Here is a 23869-nt window from a genome sequence, read left to right as displayed (position 1 = left end):
ACTTCTTCACGCTGACCTGTCTTATTTGGCTCAGCAGAACTAAAATATATATCCTGCTGCTTTTACACACGCACTAACATAACGCTCAGCGATTCTCTGCGCGATCAACCTCTCACATGTTTAAGCTGCGGGAGATTTCACTTGTCATGTTTGCATAGTAAGCTAACGATTGATAAGACGATGTCAGAGGAATTGGTGCGCAAATTATCATCACTCACCAATCAGTACTGTCGCTCTCTATACACAGTTCACGCGATTGCAAAGTGAAAGCAAAAAACAAGCGCAAATTCAAACGCGATTTCAGTATGTCACATATTGACAGTGGCCGATGCCAATGACATAATTACCCAGCTACATTTCCAAAAGAATGCAAAAGCATTGACATATATTTTTCCTTCCTAGGATAGGCCGACGGGCAGGGCAGAGATAGATTTTGGTAGCCCGACTGGAAAAAAGCCCCGTCGGGCTAGCGATTTTGCGAGCCCTGTATCTGATTGAGGAATCACTCATCTTTGGAAAAGAGAGTTTATTATGGAGAAATGTCTCTTTCCAAAATAAAAGCTATACTATACGCTTCTTCTGGGCTATATTCTCAGCAGCATATTAAACATATCAGGTCCCCATAAGGAGAATCGTGTGCTAACGGCTGTCTAAATGACTCGGGTAAAGTTTGTAGCATGCTGCTTGTTGTTTTTCTCTGCTTCCACTTGTCTTTGCACTAGGATGATGTCGGAGTAAATGTGCAGTCATATTGGTTGTGTTCCCACTAGTGCTGTCAGCGTAAATCTGAAATGACATTAACGTCACAACACGGCAAATCTCCGTTAACGAGCTACCGCGGATCACCTCATGAGTGGGGCTGGAAGACGTCAACACATTAACGAGCTAACTGCGCTAACACACTAGTTCCCACCAATTGAGCATTGCTGGCACATCCAACATACTGTTTTACTTTTGTCCATGACAGGCTTACCTTCAGGGTCATACATCACATGAAAACCAAAATAGTTCCAAACGCCAGATCTGAATGAGGGTGGGGGAGGTTCAATTTGCCATGTTGCAACTAGCCTAGCTTCTGTCTCGCTAGCTTGCCCTGCGCTCAGTGAATCTGTGTTCGACTACTCCGCCTAGGCTGCACTGTCGAGCGCAGATCCACTGAGCGCTCAACACAGACAGCATCATCAGAAGGAAAGTTGATAAAATAAATTAAAAATGTTGTATCGTTCATACATATGCGTACCGAACCGAAAGCACTGTATCGAACGGTTCGATATCGATACGAGTATCGTTGCACCCCTACTAGCAACCTCCAGAAACCACTCACCATCCAGGTCAAGAACCGGTAAACATTTCTTCCAAGCAAGGGTGATACAGACTGGTCAGTACACCTGTGTACTGAGGCCTTAATTACTAGATATGACACACATTTGATAACTTAAAGGTTGTAGTTGTTTTTTCTAACCCATTCATTTTTTTTTTTCTTTCATTTATCCAATTCAGGGTTGCTGATGGGCTGTAGCCTATCCCAGCTGCCATTGAATAAGAGGTGGGGTACACCCCGAACAGGTCGCCACCAGCCAACACAGAGAGACACGTAACCATTCACACTAACATCCACACCTATGGCCAATTTAGGTGATCAATTTAACCTAACCCACTAACTGCATGTCTTTGGGAGGAAGCTGGAGCAGCAAGAACCAAAAGGACCCAGCCAGCCAGTGGATTCGAACCTAGTAACCTAGTAGCCTTTCTTTACTAATTTGGAGCTAAATCTAGTCATTGGCAAACATATTCAGTTTCTTTACAACCACGTTTAAAGACATAAGAAACACAAAAACATTAGCGAGTATTTTCATCTATAACTGAGGGCAGAAAAACAGACCAAAAATCTCTTTGGCTCACTAATGTGCCTAAGATAACATGTTACTCAATAACTTTAAACATCAGTGCAATCAGAATGCCATTATGACTAAACTTGTCAGCAAGGAGTCCATAAGCAAACAGCATGAACACTAAATGTCCATCAAATGTGGATCACGTTGTAGGTCTTTATCAGCAGCGCTCAATTTACAGTAAAACATTACACAAAGTACTTACTACTTACTTGATAAACTAAGAAAATATCTACAGTGTAAATCAAGAGCACAGAGGAAGTATGTTATGTTCCTGCACAAATATTTTGTGATCTGCAGTCAAGATTACACAGAAAAATGAACTGCACAATGTGAGAATTCATGTGCATCAACACTTTAATGACCATTAACATTAAATTGAACCTAAAAGTATAACTGTTACATTCAAACTTATTTTCACTTTTTTTTTACATAATAAATGCACAATTTTTTCACAACTTGGAATACAAACACATAAAGTTACACAGTGTCCACAACTCAGGGTCACAGTCAGAGTTCATGGCTATTTTCGCAACCTCCTGATTTAGCCCATGTTATTCTCTGGATGATATCAGAGCAATGGCATAACACTCTTTACTTTATCAACAACTCTTAAAACAGACATGAGATCTCAAAATTTCCAGCTTATCTTAGGGCCTCCCCCATGGAGTCATTGACTGGAACAGTCAGTTAGAAGAAACCCACCTAAAAAAAAAACCTGTTCCTCAGTAAACTGAGCCTTCACCCACACAAGGGGCGAAGGCTGATGATGTGAAGTGGATATGCTGCTACCCACATGACATATGAACAGAGTATTCTCTTCATCTGTCTCAAGTAAGCTTGCTAGAAAATTAACAAAGAACACAGGGCATACACACTTTACAATGTTACTTCCTGGCACTAGACTTTATTTACTGTATACATAATGTTTGGCACACCCACACTATCTTGTGGAAGAAGGGGATTCTCATTGTACACAAAAGAGCAAAGAGCAAAAACAACTCTGACTCATGCACCACTTTGCTGAGAGAATAAGCACAAAAAGCACATTTTGTAAATGCAAACAGGCCTGTTGTACCCTATACCACCTCTAACCTCTTCCTTACTAACCCTCATGGGACATACAAAGCAGAAAGAAATCAAGATAGGAGAGAACTGTGGCTTTTAAAAAATAAAGCAATGTTTTCCATGACAGCCAACAGAAAGGTCGCAAAGATGAGACATACGTCTAAACAGTAAGCTTTTAATAGTTGTTCCTATTGGATTTATCCCGTGAATGGATGGTACAATGCTATTAGGTCAGCTTCCTCTATGACCCACTTCCCTCTTTCCTGTGCCGCCTCCTTTTCTACTCACTCTATCAGGCTGGCTGTCTCAACAAACACTTCTCCCAATCACTACTTTTTTTCTTTAGACAGCACATTTTTATTTAGTAGTTATCAAACAGTCTCTGTAAAACCAGGAAGAACAAAGCATCCACATATCAAATGCGGCCACTGCTGGTAGTTAACGTTCGCAAAATGCTTTGTGTCCATTTTCTCATCGTCTGTTAATATTAAATATTAAGGGGAACCAATCTGAAAGAGTCCTGAAATAATAGAGAAACATTTCCATTCACCTCAGGAGCTTTGTGGAATAAAGTGAATGGATACTCGTACTTCTATGTCCCCCTGCTGTGTAATTTTCTTTGAAAAACAGAAAGGCACCACAGCACAATGAAACCCATTATCTGCTCAAGTAAGATGATGCTATTGCGGCTGTGCCTGCCACGCAAACAAGAGTATCTGAATATCACATTCATGTCTGTGCAGGTAATTGCCAAGGCTGACATTTAGAACTGCATTTCTTTTTCCCTTTAAGGAGGGTATGAGTAATGAGTCAAATCTCACAATTACACAACCATCAGATCCAGAAAAGGAAATGCACTATGTAAAATAATACTACTTATAAAGTGAAAGTTTCCCTAGGGAAATAAAAGTTTAAGAGTGACATGATATGGCACTGCTTAAAGGCTAAAAAGGGACGATGTGCCAAATGAAACTGGTGCAGTAACATGAGTACAGAAACACTCTGGCAGCTTTCATGAAATGGGCACTGCTCTGGAAATAAGCCATCGTGTCTGAGAATAACACCCATTTTCAGCAGATGCTTGCAAATTACAGCCAGTCCCATATGGTAATTGAGAATGACTCAGCAGTGATTGTGGAGGCAGGCAGAGAACAAATGTTCAACCTCATAACAGAGTCAACAATCCTCAGCACATGGCTCGTGTCTGATCCTGGGGACATAACCACTCTATATCACATGACTCAAAGCCTTGAAGGATTACCAAAGGAGACTTAAGAGTTTGAAGGAGAGTGATCGCACAACCTGTTGTAGTGAAAGTTAAAATCGATTATATCACCTAATGCCAAACTGAGAGTAACTAAAGGAAGGCCATACAATCCATGCACAATTCATTCAAATAATCAGATTTTGATTTGTTTGGTATTCATGTGGTTTCAGTTTGTCACTCACTTTTCCATGGCTCACACACATAAGCTCATTTGTTTCCAGGAACTATTCTGTTAAAAGTTACTCATGTGTCCCACATAACCAAATGAGCAAAATTTAACAGTAATTCGTTCATTTTTTATTTATTTATTCAGTAATTATTGTACTTGGCAGTACACAGGTCAGCAGGACTTTTTAGGGGGGACTGTAGATGAACGTAGCACATGTCAACAGAGACAAATACCAAACATGCTTTAAAAAAAAAGCTTGGAAAACTGGCTAACTATTTTTTTAGGTGCTGATTTTCCATAAACTCTGATATTATTCAAAAGATAAACACCAGAAATGTTAATTTATGCATTTCTGTTGTTTTCTCTGTCATCCTGACACCAGGATCATGCTACAAACCAAAGAGTGTATTCTGTGTTTTGTTAAACCTCTAATGAATGTACAGTATACACATTTAGTAGGTTAAAAGTTATAGCAATGTTTTTTGTTTTTGTTTTTATGTCATAGAAAGCAAAGTGTGGCACTTTGTCACACTGACTTACTGAAACACATGAACCGACCACTCTAAACACAGCCTGTGCTTTTCCACATATGCCACATGGATCTGTCTGCTGTAAAACATACCACTTCCATTTTAAGTCAATATCTTAATAATATTATGACATCATCCAGCCAGCAATTACACACATCTGCTGTCAACGCCCTGCACTGTGTTCATAATTATACCTGGTTAAATACAATTTTTGGAGAAAAAGAACACAAGGACTTTCAAAAGCTTTCCCTAAAGATGCCTAAAAGGGCCTTGCTGATCTTTGAAGGACACTTTAACTCCAAGGACTGTTTATCCATCAGAGATTCTGTGTCAACACTTTACTACGTATGGAGCTATTCCAATCCTGTAAACATCTGCAGTCTTACCGAGGGAATAATAGAACTGATAAGCGTGGCTAAGTATAGCTCTAATGATGGGCCACATACAGCGAGAGAAGAGGGCAAAGAGGATCAGAGAAAAGTCAAAGTCAAATCAAGTTCCTTGGCTCTACGAGGAACACACATGAAAACCTGCACAATGTGGTTGAGCATAAATGTCAGAAAACCAGAGATGTGGACTAAGTATAACACCCACAGCAGACAGGACTGGAAACAGCTCATGTCTTAAAGTATAAGGAGTTGTGTAGGGCTCATCTTGCTTAACGCTTACGTCTTCATCCTCCACCTGTGATTTCTGGTATTACTGTATAAATAACACTTATCTGTGCTGTACATAGTGATTTTTCAGCATTTTACGATCCTGTCACCCTCGAGGTTGCACTTCAAGAGCGCTATGGTGTCTTGGAATGACTGCTACTCCCAGGGTAGTGGGACAAATGTGTGATTTCACAAACAGCCACATTACAAAATACACTGACGCTGACAGTTAAGGCAGACCAAAGAGACACAGCAGTTTGGGTGGTCCACTCTTCAGCAGACTTCAGCTGTTGTAGAGTGGAATCAGATTGTAAACACACCCTCAGCCAAGGTGGCGCTCCAGGATCCTAGCCAACAGGTGTCCAACGTACACACTCATGGATCAGCATGTGCGTTCGTGTTTGTGTGTGCGTGACCCCACCCTAACACCGGGCAAACCAGACTGATGTTCATCTCACTTACACTAAGGGCAATCGGTCACGCCTTATCCTAATGTGTACTGGCGCTGATGCCACGGCGCTTTCCGCTGTCTGGCCTGTTATAGATCACAGCCTAAAATGGCACACACACACACACCTCATGGTAAAGACTTGAACTGTCAGCAACTACAGTCGAGGTATAAAAATATGAATATGAAGGCTCCACTGCACGGTCGCTTATAAAAACCCTGCTTGAATTTACACCCTTGTCTGCTGCATGTAACTTTAAGATAATCTATGAGTCATCTTCAGTTACCCTTTAATCCTGGCATGTCCATGAGCAAGGTATCTCAATGGTAAATCTCAAGGAAGCCAGATTTCCCTTTAAGCATCAACTATTTAGGTACCCAACAGGCTGTGAGACACTTGTCAAGCAGGAGTGCTCCAGAGTAGCTAAAAATTCCAATTTCTGTTTGTATTATGCAATAAAGAACATTCCTATGGTACATCCTTATTCACGGTACAGTGACTCTTTCACGGCATGTTATGACTGTGGAGGGTGTTGTTGGAAAGCATGGCCTCTTCTGCCTCACAGATGAAGACCAATTCACATCTTTGAAAATAAGGGCTCTGTAGGCACACATACTTGAAACAATTTCTATTGTTGTCACGTCATTTCACAGCTAAAAACAAGACTTGTGTAAGCTAATACGGACTGTCCATTGGACTGTCATTAGACTTACCTAAATGATGCCGTGTTTATAGCCTCGTGGTTGGTTGAGGGAACAGTGTACTTGTTCGTTGTCTTTTAAACAACATAATGTTACAAAGTGAGCGGCCGAGAAGAGGTAGCAAGTCCTACAGTTTGCGTTTGAAACATGCTCACCGCGGAGATGCACTGGTGAAGTTAAGGCTAGCCCGTAGCCTGTAATCATGACACAAGTTCAACGGTTATCGCTACAGCCGATGCATCACAAAGAGTTATTTGTACTAAACAAATCAGCAAGCTTACACTAAGTGCTTGAAGAGAGCTTATAAATAAATAAATAAAAATCGTCTTTCTCTTTAGTATTTCCAGCATACCGTTAAAAACAGCCCGAAGCAACTGTACCACTATCCGTGAGTTACACTGACAGCAAACATCGACCAACTGATGATACCGACACTGAAAACGGGTCGTCCGCAAAGCGGCAGGCGAGCTTTAACGACAACACGGCCATGTGGACCGAAAGAAATCCTCACACGAAGCAACACCTGGGCTTGTAAATAAACTAACCACAGCAGGAACCCCCCGCACAGTTCAGAGTACAGACGGAGTCCCCCCAAAGCGCCTTCTCATTCGACATCCTCCCCTCGCTTTCGAGGGGGCGGAGCGTGTAGATGTCACCTGGGACTTTGCACGCTAATCTGCAAGCTTGGGTTACATCTCTCTTTTGTTAGGTGTTACTGAAGTCCTGTGACTCAATTTCTGTCTCTGGCATTAATTTAATTCGCTCTTATGAGTTTATATTAAGTTGTAAGCTTTCAAATAAAAAGGAAACTACAGCTTGGTAGCCGCACGTGTGACGTCAGACCCATAGCTGAGCGTGCAGGGCTGTGCTAAATCTGTGGGCGCTAATTTACTAGCCACAAAGGACATTACGTTTTCTACAATCATTGGTTTGCACACTATTACAACCTGTCTATTACTATTCACTTGTAGGTCTAACATGTTTTTTTGAATAGAAGCTGGGGTTATACTAGTTTATTCTAACGACCCGGGGTTTGTTACTCCTTGAACTCTTATATATGTATATATATATATATATATATATATATATATATATATATATATATATATATATATATATATATATATATGTATATGTATATATGTATATATATATATATGTGTATATATGTGTGTGTGTGTGTGTGTGTGTGTGTGTCTGCACGCCACATCCCACTGGGCAACATTGTAAAATAAAAAGTAAACAGGTCATCCGCAAAGCAGGCAACATTGCAGACATAGAGGACAGTTACAAGTACCTGGGGATCCTGCAGGCGAATGGGAACCTGCAACCACCAAGTACCTGCAGAGGGTCAGTCAAGTCCCGAGGAGTCAGCTGAACGGTAAGAACAAGATCCGGGCCATCAACACATACGCCCTGCCTGTGATTAGGTACCCTGCTGGGGTAATAGGCTGGCCAAAGGAGGAGATAGAAGCCACTGACATAAAGACAAGAAAGCTCCTTACCATGCATGGAGGGTTTCACCCCAAGTCCAGCACCCTGAGGCTGTACGCTAAGCGGAAGGAAGGGGGCCGGGGACTGGTGAGTGTCAGCACCACAGTCCAGGATGAGACAACGAACATCCAAAAATACATTGGGAAGATGGCCCCAACTGACCGAGTGCTCAGTGAATACCTCAAGCAGCAGAAACCCAAGAAAGAGGAGGGAGACGAGGAACCATCATGGAAGGACAGGCCCCTGCACGGTATGTACCACCGGCAGATAAAGGAGGTGGCTGATATCCAGAAATCCTACCAGTGGCTGGACAAAGCTGGACTGAAAGACAGCACAGAGGCACTAATCATGGCAGCACAAGAACAAGCTCCGAGTACAAGATCCATAGAGGCTGGGGTCTATCACACCAGGCAAGACCCCAGGTGCAGCCTGTGTAAAGATGCCCCAGAGACAATCCGGCACATAACAGCAGGGTGCAAGATGCTAGCAGGCAAGGCATACATGGAACGCCATAACCAAGTGGCCGGCATAGTGTACAGGAACATCTGTGCCGAGTATAACCTGGAAGTCCCGAGGTCAAAATGGGAAATGCCCCCAAGGGTGGTGGAGAATGACCGAGCTAAGATCCTGTGGGACCTCCAGATACAGACGGACAAAATGGTGGTGGCTAACCAACCGGACATAGTGGTGGTAGACAAACAGAAGAAGACGGCCGTAGTGATCAATGTAGCGGTTCCGAATGACAGCAATATCAGGAAGAAGGAACACGAGAAGCTGGAGAAATACCAAGGGCTCAGAGAAGAGCTCGAGAGGATGTGGAGGGTGAAGGTATCGGTGGTCCCCGTGGTAATCGGAGCACTAGGTGCGGTGACTCCCAAGCTAGGCGAGTGGCTCCAGCAGATCCCGGGAATAACATCGGAGATCTCTGTCCAGAAGAGCGCAGTCCTGGGAACAGCTAAGATACTGCGCAGGACCCTCAAGCTCCCAGGCCTCTGGTAGAGGACCCGAGCTTGAAGGATAAACCCCCCGGCAGGAGCGTGCTGGGTGTTTTATGTATATTTAACTTTGTTTGGGCCTTTAAAACCCCCCTTTTGTTTTGAACCTCCATTCTGAAAGGGAAATAGTATTAAGTGTATTTTTACCAGTTGGCAAGACAAACTGAATCTTAAGTGTTAAACTTACAGGGGGCTGAGTGGATGTGCAAAATTTGCGATTTTACTCTTTTTTTCTTTTTCTTAATAAAATGTACTGCTAATCGCTTAAAATAATTCTGCCTCTGAGAAAACTGAGAAATGATTCCTTGAATTACTACTTATTACAACTAAGGTATGCAGAAGAACCTCTCTGAATACACAATGCATTAAACCTTGAAGCAGGAGCAGAAGACCACATTTCTTCTGCAAGATTCAGATGGTACGGTGATGGTGGTGTAATGTGTGGAGATATTTTTTGGCACACGTTGGGCCTCTTAGTGACAAGTGAACATCATTTAAACAACACAGCCTGCCTGAGTAATGTTGCTGACCATGTCCATCCCTTTATAACCACTGTGTACTAACTGTGGTCTTATCAGTGTACAAAGCTTAAATAATCTCAAACTGATTTCTTGAACATGACAGTAAGTTCACTCACTCACATGACTTCCTTTGAACTCTAGTGGACTTTATTGAATCTATATTACCAAGAACTGAAGCAGTTTAAAAGGCAACGAGGTGTTATTCAACTGCTGACGTTCCCTAAACTATGTAAAAGCTTGGCCTGCCTCAGTAACACTCAGGATAAAGACCTGAAACACAATTTAGCACACTCAAGTGTCACTGTGCTTTGAGGACTCAGGTGGAGTAACAAAGCACTATTTAAGAACCAGTCCATTTGCTATTTACCATGTCAACTTTTTCCATTATCACAATTAAGTAGTGGAAACTGAAAAATCAGAATGCAAGGCAGAAAGTGAAATAGTTTTTCTTACATGAGACTACATCCACATTTGTATGATGATCAAATAAACTAAAGGTAAAAGGTCATTAACTGAAACCCAAGGGAATGTGGATCTGAAAATGAAAGTTAAGATAAAGAACATAGTGGGTGTTTATAGTGGTACACGTTTTTATTGTTTGAGCATCTGTGTGCTTGGAGATAATCATCTCAAAGAAAACACGAAGATGATCAGAATGAGCATCATCAGCCTTCATTTTAGATACATTTAGAATCTTGGAGATGATCAAATCCAGCATTATGAGTGGGCTTCATCACATTTGTCACCCACCAGTCCTTATTTATCCAGAATACAACACAGTTCTTTCCAACAGCTGTGCGGTTAAAATTTACAAAATACCAACAATAGCTAGTTAGTCAAAATCCACACACATTAAAGACAACTGTTCATCAAATTCCAAGAAAAATAATTCTATTGTTCTTTTTCACTGTAATAAATGATAGACAACCATAAATAACTTTATAAATAAGTTACATGTCAGGAATGAAAGCCTTCCTCAGCTTGTTAGACCCTGACGCCCTAAGAAAATAAATCATGGATGCAGTTTTAGAGGAAGCAGTATGACTGTAAAATTATGCATATCTCCAAACTTTCAACTAAAATGAAATATTAATTATTATCTTACGTTTCTGCTTGTATTTAAATGAATACAAGTGAAGGTAATGCCAAACTAAGTTTTCTACAGTCATTCGAAGCTATTCGAAGGGTTTATTTCATTTCTTTTTTCGTCACATAAATGTGTTCTTCTAATTGAGAATTTTAAAAAAACAGATTGTGTTTTGCTTTTTTTGACACATAGTGATAAAATCTTTCCAATGACACGGACATTAAACAATTTAATTAACTATTTCTTGGACTCTGAAAAGTGCGCAGGGCTTATTGATCTCAGCAATCAAAGAGGCTTACTAAAGCTCAGCAGATCTGTACCGGAAAAACTAAATAAACTGCTTAAGCAACGTAAATCACCCACTGTGAACACTGCTGCAATGCAGAATCAACAGCACTAATCAGCTCATGCAGGCTGAGACAGTGTCTCTTTAGAAAACTAAGCAGCTGGCAGAAGGAGTACAGTGCTGGAATTCGGGTCTCTGTAATAGCTATGACACCATAATTTTAGAATAACACCTTCACTATGGAGAGCCCACTGGAGGAACTGGGGGATAAGGGCCATTTTCCTCAAACCATTTCATTGCCTTCAGAGAGACTTTAGAGACTTTTGGGCTTTGCTGCTGTTCTAATAACAGGTATTGTTCCCTGAAATTTTTTGGTCTATAACTAGTGCCTATGCTTCTATGTTCTCTCCAGGCTGACATCTAAAAGTGTAGAAAGCTGCTCATCATGGCAGGAACCCTAATTTGCTGCACAGCTCACTTCTCCATCTGAATTCTGTCTGAGACCTTCCTTCTATAACCACCCCAGTGGCTCTCTGGTAAAATAACAGTGATTTGATGGTGATTAATGCCTACTTTGCTGCTAAGAAGTTCTTAATTTTAAATGACATTCTGTCAAGATCAACTAGATTTTATGCTTCTCTCTGAGAATCATGAGAACGTCTCAGATTTCTTAAAACTACATTCAACACACTGTTCATTTTTTTTCTGCACCAGCTTTCTAGTTGAGGAGGTTGAACTGCCAAAGAATTTTAAAAATAGACATTTTTGTGTCAGTTGACTTTTTCAGTCTCTAATTACTCCATCAAGCTAAATATAATCCCAATTCTAGAAATTCACCCATTGTATGGTATTATAATATATAAGCAACCTGGTTCTGCTGCATATTTTCCCTTGGACTTTAAGACTTTAATTTTCTACCGTTGAAAGTAGGCAGAATTATGATAATCAGGCATATCAACATTCCTGCTGAACATATATCAAACACTACTACTACTAAAGAGTCCTTCAGCATTATAAACTCTTATTTTGGTTCCAAGTGTTCTTTTGTCCATCTAATAAGTTCAGCATTTGAAATCTTGAATGGTGAACTTAGCCCAGAGGGGAATATTTGATTCCTCTCTGAGCTTTGACTCAGATGTAAAATGTATTTCCCATTCTTGTTTCTTTCATTTAAATTGCTTTTTTAAATTGCTGATGACTTCTGACTACTGACATATTCTAGTAAGCAAGCTCAAATTACTTCTATTTTACATTCTTTACAATGGTTCCCAAAATTAGAAACCGTTGAACCCTAAATAGACATACTGTAGAGTATTTAGCCTATCTTATACTATATTGCTTTCTCTCTCTGAAATCTTAAAAAAAGACAGGTCTTCTATTGAGAGTCTTATTGCTATTTGCTTGAATTCATCTATTCTGTGCCTTAAATTGCTTTTAATATTTTTATACTGCTATTAACTGTACTTTATTGTATTTTTCTTGTGATTCATGCTATTTTTAAAAAATTATTTTAGTCTATTTTGTTGTATAGCACTTCATTGCCATTTGTCTGTGAACAGCACTTTATCATTAAACTTTTTGCTTACTTTCCATTCTGCCTCTCTGTCATGTCTCTCTACCTTTTTATTCTGTCTCTCAATCAACCCTGTCTCACTATTTCTATGACAGACAGACAAAGAGATGATTGAGAGATAGAAGCACGACAGATTGATTTAAACCATTTTCACACAAGAATTTTGGCCACTGTCAGGAGAGTCAGTTCAGGATATTATCTGAAGTTTTCTTTTGTCACGTGTAGCACAACGTGTGTCTGCTTCAGACATCCTCCCACTACTGGAAACGCTGTCTGGTTTAGTTAAGGGAGCTTCAAGAATGCATGAGCCAGAACACATGACACCAACCAACTTTAGCTCCAGCTGCACCATTCGCATACTTTTTGCAATCTTTGCACTCAGAAGCTGAAGCAGAATCCATTTGCAAGTGTACATATCTGTCTGTTGGGTGAACAAACGTTCTAGACTGTGAAAATGAATTTAGAGAAAGAAGCTAGACGTTAGATATAAGGATGCTACGTACATTTAAAGGCCTATGGATACAGTTAAATAGTTACTTCCTACTAACTTGATAATGAGCTGGAAAATGCATTTGGTGTTTTTAGGTTTTGGTTTCGTGACACAGTAAGCGTTCATTGTTAAATATCTTCAAAGGAAAATGAAACTAAAGTACATGACTGCTTTTTCTTTTCAAAAAACGTATTTGTTTATCCATTAGTTTACACAGTAGAATGGACACGTGGATTTACTGGCAAAGTCAGCTAGCATGTTTAAAGGTCCTTTTTCCTTTGAGGCCTTCAATCCTCTCTCTGGATTACTGCCTACAAAGTGCCTAGAAAAAGAAACACTTTTCCTAACAGAACATATTTTTTACTTTAGTCAGAATCTAAATGGGGGGTTTTGAGGGTGTTAAAATCCAAACTTTACCTTTGAATGAACTCAAAGGTGGATGCCATCTCCTCCTGGTATTCGAAGTTAAATACGTACAAGGCTGCAAAAATGCCCTCAAACATGGCCTCACCTTTAGTACAGAGCATCCAGCACCTGTTTCTGCTGAAAAAACAATGCCAATACCTTTTAAACATGTTTTTTGAAATTAAAACTATATATTATAGAATTTTGAACTGAACTGATTCTTTTAAAATTAGGTTACTCTCAAAATATGCAGGCTCAAAATGCTGGCATTAGGTAATGTAACAGGGCAGTCGTTTGCAGCTGGATTTACAGTGAGGAAGTCCAAGACACAGTAAGGCAGAAGCAAGAGGCATTTATTTGCCCACATATAGCTCTAAGGCCATGACAGTCACACTGGCATGTCAAGCCTTCTCACAGTACAAACAGTCACTCTCCTATTTAACGACAATTATCGGCCGTCTCAGCTGTTAAGGACTAAACCATTATTTTACTGTCAGGTGAGTTTTTCCCAATTCCAACCTTCCACCAACATTCTACAATACACAATTTTAATAAATAAATACATTGTACATACATTGTACCATTTTCATATGATTAAATATTTTACACTTTGCCAAAAACACCAAAAACCCAGCGCACAGAGATTCCCCACACTCCCTTAACCCATGGCCTCTCCCGGAACCTTTAAATGTTGTCTGGACCCCCAGAGAAACATTTGCCCAAGCACCCTGGAGAGGACACAGAAAAAACAGGTGAGTAATCACATCTCGACAGCAACCAACCTTTACCTCTAGACTTTGCACACACATTTGCCTAACCTTTCCTTAATACTAGACCTTATTTGCTCCCAGTAACAATTCTTTCCTCCTCACAGAAAACCACCACACTTCTTGATGCTAAATAAAGTGTTAGTTAAAGTGTTATTAATAAAGTGCAAAGGTGCTCCTGTACAAGTTATAATTTTATATAATTTTATTATGTAAGGACAATATAAAATATTAAAATGTTAAATTTAATAGAATTTGGTCAAATTAAGTTGACTTCATTGGCATACCTTCAGTATATGTCAAACATATGTTCCTTACTGATTTTTGATTTTGCGTATCAGGAAAATGTACAAACATGATAAACAGACAGACTGAACAATGGGTAAATATTCTATACAAAGGTTTTGGTCCTGTTAACTCATGAGTGTGTACACTGTCTTGGTTTATACTTCCCAAATGTAATGAGTTAGGGGCTCCCAGTTGTGTGCATCGGTACAACATGCTGCTGTGACACACCTATGTCAAGGACACTCCCCCCCTCCTCCCAAACCCCCCCCCCCCCCCCCCCCCAAAAAAAAAACCCCACAAAAACATCACATTCTCGTTGCTCTCTTCAAGATTATGGCTTTTGTGTCTATCTATTTAAAGTTGCTGAGGGTCTGAAATTCACACAAAATGACCTGAGAAGGAACAGAGGGCACAATAAAGGTACAAAAAAGATGCTGTCAACTACACTAACTCGGGCTGACAGCTGGAGAGTTTTAAACTAATCACTGTATAAAAGATAGACGACCTGGCTCCACATTTCCTGACGTTCTTCAGTTTGAATGACAGAAGCAGTCATTTTTCCAGCAGCTTCAGACAAAAGAGGGTCAGATCTTTTAAAGAACATGACATCATCTGCATTTTCAGGCCAATTATCAATATCTTCCTTTGCCATTATAGCTGAGGAGACTTCACACCTAGCCTCAGAATAATAGCCTCCTCAGTGCTCCCTTGACTTGTGTCTGGCTCCTCGAATGCTAGCTCCTATCAGACTGTGCAATGTCTTTCCTGTATGATATCTTGATAAATGTGAAGTGAATGTTGTCATTCACTTCAAAGAACCCATTATATGCAATAAGGACTAATACTGTATAAAAAAAATTCCAGTAAATCTAATTAAAGCTATTTAGCTGCCCATGACCGGAAAGTCACACAAGACAACCATCAGATAAGAAATAGGGAATTCAATAATGGTGCAAAAATAAAGTAAAAATGTACATTACACAGTCAAAAACAAAATAAACAGATAATTTATACAGGTATATAACTTGTCTTTTAAACAAAGTACCAGTGTTCTGACAGTGAAGTAATAAGAACATATTTTTCCGCCTGGCAGCTGAAATCTAACTTAATAACAAGTTGCTGCTTTACAAGCAATAAATACAAGCACCAATTCAAATATAAGTAATAACTTTAGGTGTACTGCCTCTGCCTTATGCTGTCAACTGCAATTACTCAGACTGACAGCAAGACAGTCTTAAACCAATAACTGTCTAAGAGATGGATGATCTGGCTTCACCTTCTCCAATTGTACAAAAATGAAGGCAAGGTTTCCCGCTTACAGGAGCTGCGAGCCAAGACGGAGATATCAGTGGCTGGACTTGTTTTGTCCAGATTACTTTTTTCAAGTAACGAGTAAAGTAAGGGATTACTATTGCAAAAACGGTAATTAGATTACCGTTACTTTCCCGTAGGAACGCTGCGTTACTGCGTTACTAAAACCTTGATTTTTTTTTTTTGCACAATGTCTCATGACAATGACCGAGTGCCAGGTTTGTGACAACAGCTGTGTGCAGATCAACAATGGATCATATATCGAGTGCGGGAGAGAGTATGAGCGTGCAGCGTTTAAAGCGTGGAAGTACTGACCTTACTTTGAGTTTGATTCCATAAAAAGTGACAAAAACATTAGTGTTCGTTGTGCGTGAGAAGAAAACTTCTTTTTACAGCGAAAAAAAACCCTAAACTTCCAAGCAAGCGCCGAGTGCGCTACGACGTAATGGGAAACTCACAGAGAAACTCGCGGATTCGTCCGATGACCGCTGCGGCACACCTGCACCAGGGTAAACCTCCGCCTACCTCACTCCTGCTTTACAGGTGAAAATAGAGCAACAGAACCGCTAGTCTTTGACTTTATTTATTTTCTGCTGTGTTTTACTTGCATCTATTTGAAAGACTGAGTGTAAACACACAAAAAAATATATTTTATGTGCTGGAATGTGCAGAAAATAGGTTTAAATATTAAACAAATTTCTTCCAGTCAGAGAATGTTGCATATAATTAAATTTTTGCTTGATGCATTAAGTTAAAAGATTAAAACTAATAAAACAAGTTTTAAAAAGAGACTTTTCTATTTGATTACATTTTGTATGATGGATTATGCAGAAAAAGTAGAATTGGGCTGAAAGATCTATCGCTTTATCACCTATTCAGGTTGTAAATCGTGTTTTTAAAAAGTAACTAAGTAACTAAGTGATTAATTACTTTTGAAAATAAGTAATCAGTAAAGTAACGGGATTACTTTTTGGGGGAAGTAATCAGTAATTAGTTACTGATTATATTTTTCAAGTAACTTGACCAACACTGGTACCGAGACATAAAACACCACAGATAGGACGACCCAAATAAAATACATCCATTCTAATTCCACCAAGTACCCCTCAGTTGAACCTATGCTGGCCAAAATCCAGAAGAACTTAATTTGAATCCTTTGTTATGAAATCAACCAAAGATCAGATAAAATTGAAAACATTTATATATTTATTTATTTATTTAAAACTCTCTTTCACTGCTTGTGTAACAGATTCAAGCAGAGCACATTCATTAGAATTAGAAATTAGATTTGGATGACATTTGTATTCTTATCTACTAATATTATTCTATTATTATATTAAAATGGCAAATTTTTGGGGTGGCTGTAGCTCAGGAGGTAGAGCAGGTCACCTACTGATCGGAAGGTTGGTGGTTCGATCCTTGGCTCCTCCAGTCTGCATGTCAAGTATCCTTGGGCAAGATACTAACCCCAAGTTGCTCTCCGATGCATCCATCGGAGTATGAATGTGTGTGAATGTAGTTAGATAGCACTAAGTATAGATAAAGTGCTTGTGAGAATGGGTGTGATTGGGTGAATGTGGCATGTTGTATAGAGCGCTTTGAGTACTCCGAGAGTGTAGAAAAGCGCTATATAAGAATCAGTCCAAAAGACTCAGTTTATTTTCATAAAATGGATGGTAGAATTGTCCTTCAATGAGCTAGTTTTTACTTTCTTACTCCGAGTACATTTCAGAGCCTGTACTTTTTTTTGCTTTTGATTGAGTAAAGAGGTTGATTCATTACTTCGAATTTTACGAGTATTTTCTTTTTCTTTTTTTTGTTATTTTCTGCCTTTTTCAGACAGCATAGTGTAGAGAAGACAGGGAGGTAGGGAAAGAGTGGGGAAGGGAACACAGAAAAGGGCCTCAGGACTCAGTCAAACCCAGGCTAAACTGTTTAGCCTTGTGGCATGTGAACTCCTGCTCAATCTGTGAGCAACACTGGGACTGGCTGACACTGTTTTCCAGAGAATTGATTGATCATACCTGTTAATCTACAATTTGGAACCTTGTAATATGAGTTACCATAGTGATCACATCCACTTTTGCAGTACAGAAAACTCAATGTTAACCCTGAAGTTACTTGAATAACATTTTGTAATGCAATGTAGTAATTTGCTTTGACATCTCTGGTCGGATTTTGTTGGCCATTGTATCCTTCACCAAGGTACAAACCTAACTCATATCAGTTCCACTTGTTTTGCAAGACTTGTCTCAATTCTCTAAAGCTTGTCTTTCTTTCTCTAGTATAGCATCACTCTCACCAAGTGGGAACTCACACTGTCATTATGTACGTCCACATGCTGTTGCTCTCCACACATATGCAGTGTTGTCTCTATAAGATGCTCAACATGAGTTTTTATTTCTTTTTGGAGGGAGTGGTGGGCAATTTCATCAATCGAGGATAAACTGGCATACTCAGAAAAGCTCTTTGAATACTGTTTGACTATTTTGTGAGCAACAGCACAGCACTGTGCTTTGCTTTGCTTTGTTACCTCATTTCATTGACAAGGACGCAAATCATTTTGCAGTGATCGGGGCTGAGAAGTCTACTCCCATTTGCTACTGCACTGCATAATTCACTTGGTATTTGGCCCCAGGGAACCCGAAATGAGTCACCCCACATAATGGCAGTGGCTGAACAAAAGGTTGGTGAGCTCATGTTGTCCGAGGAGGAAGATGACAATTTTGCACGAACATCACCAGATGCATTTGTTCTGTAATTAATAAAAAAACCCCGAAATAAAACACACCAACAAAGATACTACAGACATTACAGTAATAAAAATGTGATATTTTAGGACATTTCTACCTTCATAAAATCCACAGAATACCACAGTAAGCTGTCTTAAAGCAGCCTAGGAGCTTACAAATCTGATTGGACAGGAGTATATCTGAAGGGTCCACACCAGGAGCTTCTTCCACATACTTAAGATCGTCTGTGCATTCCACAACCCAAGATAGAAAGAATACCAGGCGGCACTCTGGAAATAGCCGTCTGTACCTCCTCCTCCAAAGTTTAGGACATCCTTTTAGGTAAGAAAAGACTGAGTACTGTACTGACAAGCCACACAGCTTGTACCTTTTTGCAGGTGCCTCAGAAAGGCAACGAAGGCCCTGATCAGCCAGCATTAAAAAATAAAGATAACTTGTACAGCATCTCTCTGATGATAAGTCCATCGCTTGGATTTCTCCAAATACAGTTCCATTGTCACATTTATAAAGCATAAGAAACATGTTTTGTTGTATGCAGTCCCTTTCATTTCTGTCTCATGTCTAGCTTACTGTTCAACTGGGCAACAGCTTCTCCCATATCCTCACTGTAATGTGAAATAATCGGTTCCCTTATCAGCAACAAGGGAAGAAAACAGATTGCCAGCATTCAAGCAGACTAGAAGTAGCTGATGTTTTTCAGCAAGAGTAGAACACGAGTTTTTATAGTCGTGCTACTTTCTTGAACAACTGGCAGTTTAACACTGGCAGCAATCACAGAAAACACCATTTCTAAATAGCTTATCACTTCTACTATTTGTCTCTTATGGGTTGTTTTGCGCATCATTGCCTTGGTACCTGAGCTAAAATAGCCTTCTGTTCAGATTCACTGTGAAGTGCTTCTTAACTTTAACCAGATTTCACATAATATGTAGTATAGTAGTATGATTTAGCAGTTAATCAAACTTTACCCCCTTTTCGCTGTTCTAAATTATTGACCTGGACACAAATGTGGGTGGATCAATTTCATAAAACCTGCAAAAGAAGAAACTGTAGCTGAAAGTTTCGACACAGCAAGCTAGCGGGCGAAAGTCATGTATTTTTCTTAAACTCCTTTGAATAACAGGAACAACAATTTCCCTACAATGTCAGATAAAACAGGGCCAGATTATTTCTTTAAGAACATGGCATTTCCTGATTTTTCCAAGCAACTGTCTGTATGTCCCATTGTCATTTCAGCTGAGGAAAACTCATACCTACCCTCAGAATGAAGGAGGACAGCCTCGTCAGTGCTCCCTTGACAAGTAACTGGGAATGATAGTTGCCATTAGACAAAACAGTAAAAGTCTTTTTTCACCATTTAAAAGGACAAGTGGACACTGGTGTGCCTTCTTTAAAGAGATTTTTAGATGTGAATTCAATATGTGCAATAATCACTCATAGTGTACAAAGTCTTTCCTGTAATTCTACTTGGAAATGTTTAGCTGCTGGCGATCTAAAATTCACAAACTGTGTGGAAAAAAATAGCATAATAAGCACCAAGATACAGTTTGCATTAATACGTCAAACATCAAAGGCAGAAAAATCATACTTGTTATTCATCTCTGGCTATTTTCCACCGCATGTCTTTTATTCTGTCTTTCTGTCTCCCTCCCTGAGCCTGGTTCTGCCAGAGATTTCTTCCTGTTAAGAGGGATTTTTTCCTTTCCACTGTCGCCAAAGTGCTTGCTCATAGGAGGTCATATGATTGTTGGGTTTTTCTCTGTATGTATTCGTGGGGTCTACCTTACAATATAAAGCACCTTGAGGCAACTGATGTTGTGATTTGGCCCTGTATAAATAAAACTGAATTGAATTGAAGCACCCCCATTTCACCACAGTTCTGTATTTTTCATATCACTTATCCATTAAAAGCATTCAAAACAAAAAGATTATTATTTTGTTTTATAGTTTTTGCTTTATTCATGTCAGCCATTAAAAATATGTATATGAATAATTCTTAAAGTAATATTCTGTCAAGTGGCAAAAACAATGAAAAACAATGGCTCTAAAACAGATTAAAGGATACATCAGGTTTACAAATCCAGATGAAGTGAATAGAAACAAAGGAAGGATTTTATGTAACATGAGCATGAAAGTGAATGAAATCCAGCATTAGTAGGCAGCGATAGCTCAGTAGGTAGAGTGGTCACCCCATGATTGGAAGGTTGGGGGTTTGAATCCACTGACCAGCTACTCTAAGGTACCCCTGAGCAAGGTACAGTCCCTACAGTCCCTGCTCCACAGGCGCTGGATTGGTGGCTGCCCACTGCTTCACTAAGTGAATGGGTTAAATGCAAAGGGTAATTTCCCCACGAGGATCAATAAAGTATGTGTTATTAAATTGCTTGTTTTACATCTTATGAGTTATGCCTCTTTTCCATTCCAACCCCAAAGATAAGGGAAGTTAAAAAAAAATGAATGTTAAAAGATTTCAAGAATCTGTTCCTTAAATCAGTGGTTGCACAGCAACTAGCAAAGATGGCTTGTAGTTGTTTTATTTGTTTGCTTAAAAAAAAAAAGATCTGTGATTTTTGGAGATATTTACAAAGATTATTTTAAAAAGTAGATATACACATCAGTCATCAGATATATTTTTTAAATCTTTAACTTGTTCTATCTTTCTGGGGTGCAAGAGTAGAACAGTGTACACCTTTATTAATTATTGATTAATTCAATTAAAACACAGTCTTACTTATCTAAAGAGCCTCATCTGAATAAAAAATGCTGCTGCAAGTTAAAATGGCTCTCTTTGTACCTATATACTCTCACCATCCACCTTGCTAGTACTGAGTTAAACCCCCTCTTGCCCTCAGAACCTCATTTAATTCTTTATGGCAGGACTCAACACAGTACTGGAAACATTCCTCAGACATTTTGATCCATATTGACGTGAGGGCATCACAAACTTCCTGCAGATTTGTCGGCTGCACATCCATGAACTGAATCTGCTGTTTCACCGCATCTCAAATGTGCTCTTTTGGATTGAGATCTGGAGACTGTGGAGGCCGTTTGAGTGCAGTGAATACATGTTCGTGTTCAAGAAATCAGTTTGAGATGATTTGAGCTTTGTGACATGGCGCAGTAAGCTGCTGGAAGCAGCCATCAAAAGATGAGTGCACTGTGGTCATAACACAGTGCTGTGGTCAGCAACAATACTGAGGTAGTGGAGGTGTTTAAGGGGCTTAAAGCGTGCCAAGAAAAAATGCCATACATCATTACACCACCAACAGCAGCCTGAACAACATCCTGCTGAAGGTAGGACACTACTATCAAAATGTTGCAGCAGAAATTGAGACCCTTCAGAGTGGCAACTGCAAAACTGCTGCTCAGTGGATATTTTCTCTTTTTCAGACCACTCTGTAAACCCCAGCAATGGGAAAAACCCAACCAGATCAGCAGTTTCACATTCAAAGTCACTTAAATTAACTTGCCTCCCCATTCGGATGCTCAGTTTGAATTTCAACAGGATGTGATATGATTGGGTTATAAGATATTTTGTTAACAAGCAGTTAACCTGCTAAAGTGGCCAATTAATTTAAAAAACAAGAACAAAAAGAATCCCATTAACTTAACTTACATTTTATGGGCTGTGAACAGAGACTTAACTTCAGGCTTGGTAATTGGTGCCAGTTGTCTGCTGGGTGGGTTTAATTCGCTTTCCAGTCTTGGACTATACACATCCCAGACACGCCCATAATGTTTAGCTTTTATATATTCAGTTCTGAACTTTCTTATCCAAGGTGAAGAAGTGTAGTGCTGAGATTAGCTATCATATTGACTTCAAGCTTTTTCTTTACTGGTGTAAACAGACCTGTATGTCTTCTATCAGCTTTTCTTAAACCAGATATCAGCACCTCAGTTCTCTTGATCTTGACCACTCAGTTCTTCTCTGTGCACCATACTGCCGATTGTTGAGTTCCTCCCTCTATGAACTAACTCACTGTTTATTATCCAGCAGATAATGCTGTCATCTGCATACCTTTTTTTAATAAAAGGCAGTCCAGTAAACAACCAGCACTCACTGACAGCTCAACAGTAAACAGTAAGTAAAGTATCTGACATTGTCGACAAAGCGGCTAGTTTACAAGCTTAGTAAAAGCAGAAGCATATATATTTTGTTGGACTGCAACAGTTAGCTCTCAACCTGTTTAAAATCATTTTGGTGAAGTATTGGTAAGGAGTGGCTTTCCAAGAAAGGTGGCTGCAGAAAGGAATAAACCCCTGTGCCCTCGTCAAATTTACCAGACTATGGACACTTGTGTCAAAAATGCTTATAAATCATCATACATTAGCCTTGTATATTTTGAGTGGCAGTCACATAATGCAATTGTTGTTTTCCTTTCTAACCACTAGAGAGCAGCCTTTGCTATGTTATTGAGTTTGACCGGTCATATTTTTAAAGGTATTCTTTTTCTGCATATACTCTCTCTCTTTTCTCTTCGGGTGTGTGTGAGCGTGTGTGTCTGAAACACAAAGGGAATTTCAGCTTGAGACAATAGTGTGACCATATGGTCTCCCTGGCCTGTAAATCATCATGTGGTCCAGTGCCAGTTTCCATGAAAACTACTCCACCTTCCTAAATTCTCTCTCTCTCAGATCTTCTTTACGAAAACATTCAAGTGCACATGGTCTTAAACTAATACTGACTTCAGATACCTGTTCACTTCACTGCAATCAAAAGCGGGCTGATGCGAAAGAGACTCAGAGAGGTAAGCAGAAGGGGAGCAGGGGAGCTGGAAAAGGGGGGAATGCAAAGAAAAGATATTAAATCAAATAAAAGAAAACTTAAAGACTGTTAAAGCCGGCTGCAAAAATATTCACCCTCAGCGGAGGAGACAGAACAAGGCAACGAAGGAGAACGCTAACAAGGGAATAACAACAGAAGGAAGGAGTGACAGAGGCCCTGGTAAGATGTTTTTCCTCAAGCAGTCAGGGGATAGAAAATGACTTGTTATTCTGCAATAACTTCCTCAACAGAAAGCTGAATGTTCTCTCAGTGTAATTCAACCCTCTGCTTCCTCTCTGATGGAAAATCATTTTCTTTGGTGCTTAAAACTCAGTGAGCTGCATTGTTTCCCGCTACATTATGAGAATGACTGGAAACAGGGTAAAAGTCAGTAAATTACAG

At 39.7% G+C, this 23869-nt stretch overlaps 1 protein-coding gene across 5 annotated transcripts in view; it reads right to left on the bottom strand.

The window, feature by feature from the left end:
• Positions 1-7379, bottom strand: part of ccser2a (coiled-coil serine-rich protein 2a) — a 53893-nt gene extending 46514 nt beyond the window's left edge. Inside the window, exons 1-2 of one of the 5 annotated variants that reach the window (XM_085183764.1) lie at positions 6745-7378; positions 6045-6134 (exon numbers count right to left, since the gene is read on the bottom strand). The gene's annotated coding sequence lies outside the window, so the exon portion shown is untranslated. Of the gene's footprint in view, positions 1-6044 lie in introns of all 5 variants that reach the window. The other 4 variants (XM_085183760.1, XM_085183763.1, XM_085183761.1 and 1 more) reach the window with 4 other exon arrangements.
• Between the last annotated feature and the right edge of the window lie 16490 nt (positions 7380-23869).

The sequence above is a fragment of the Neolamprologus multifasciatus genome, chromosome 13 (assembly GCF_963576455.1).
Source record: "Neolamprologus multifasciatus chromosome 13, fNeoMul1.2, whole genome shotgun sequence".
NCBI lineage: Eukaryota > Metazoa > Chordata > Actinopteri > Cichliformes > Cichlidae > Neolamprologus > Neolamprologus multifasciatus.
The sequence above is the reverse complement of the archived record's forward strand: the minus strand, read 5'-3'. Positions and strand labels throughout refer to the sequence as shown.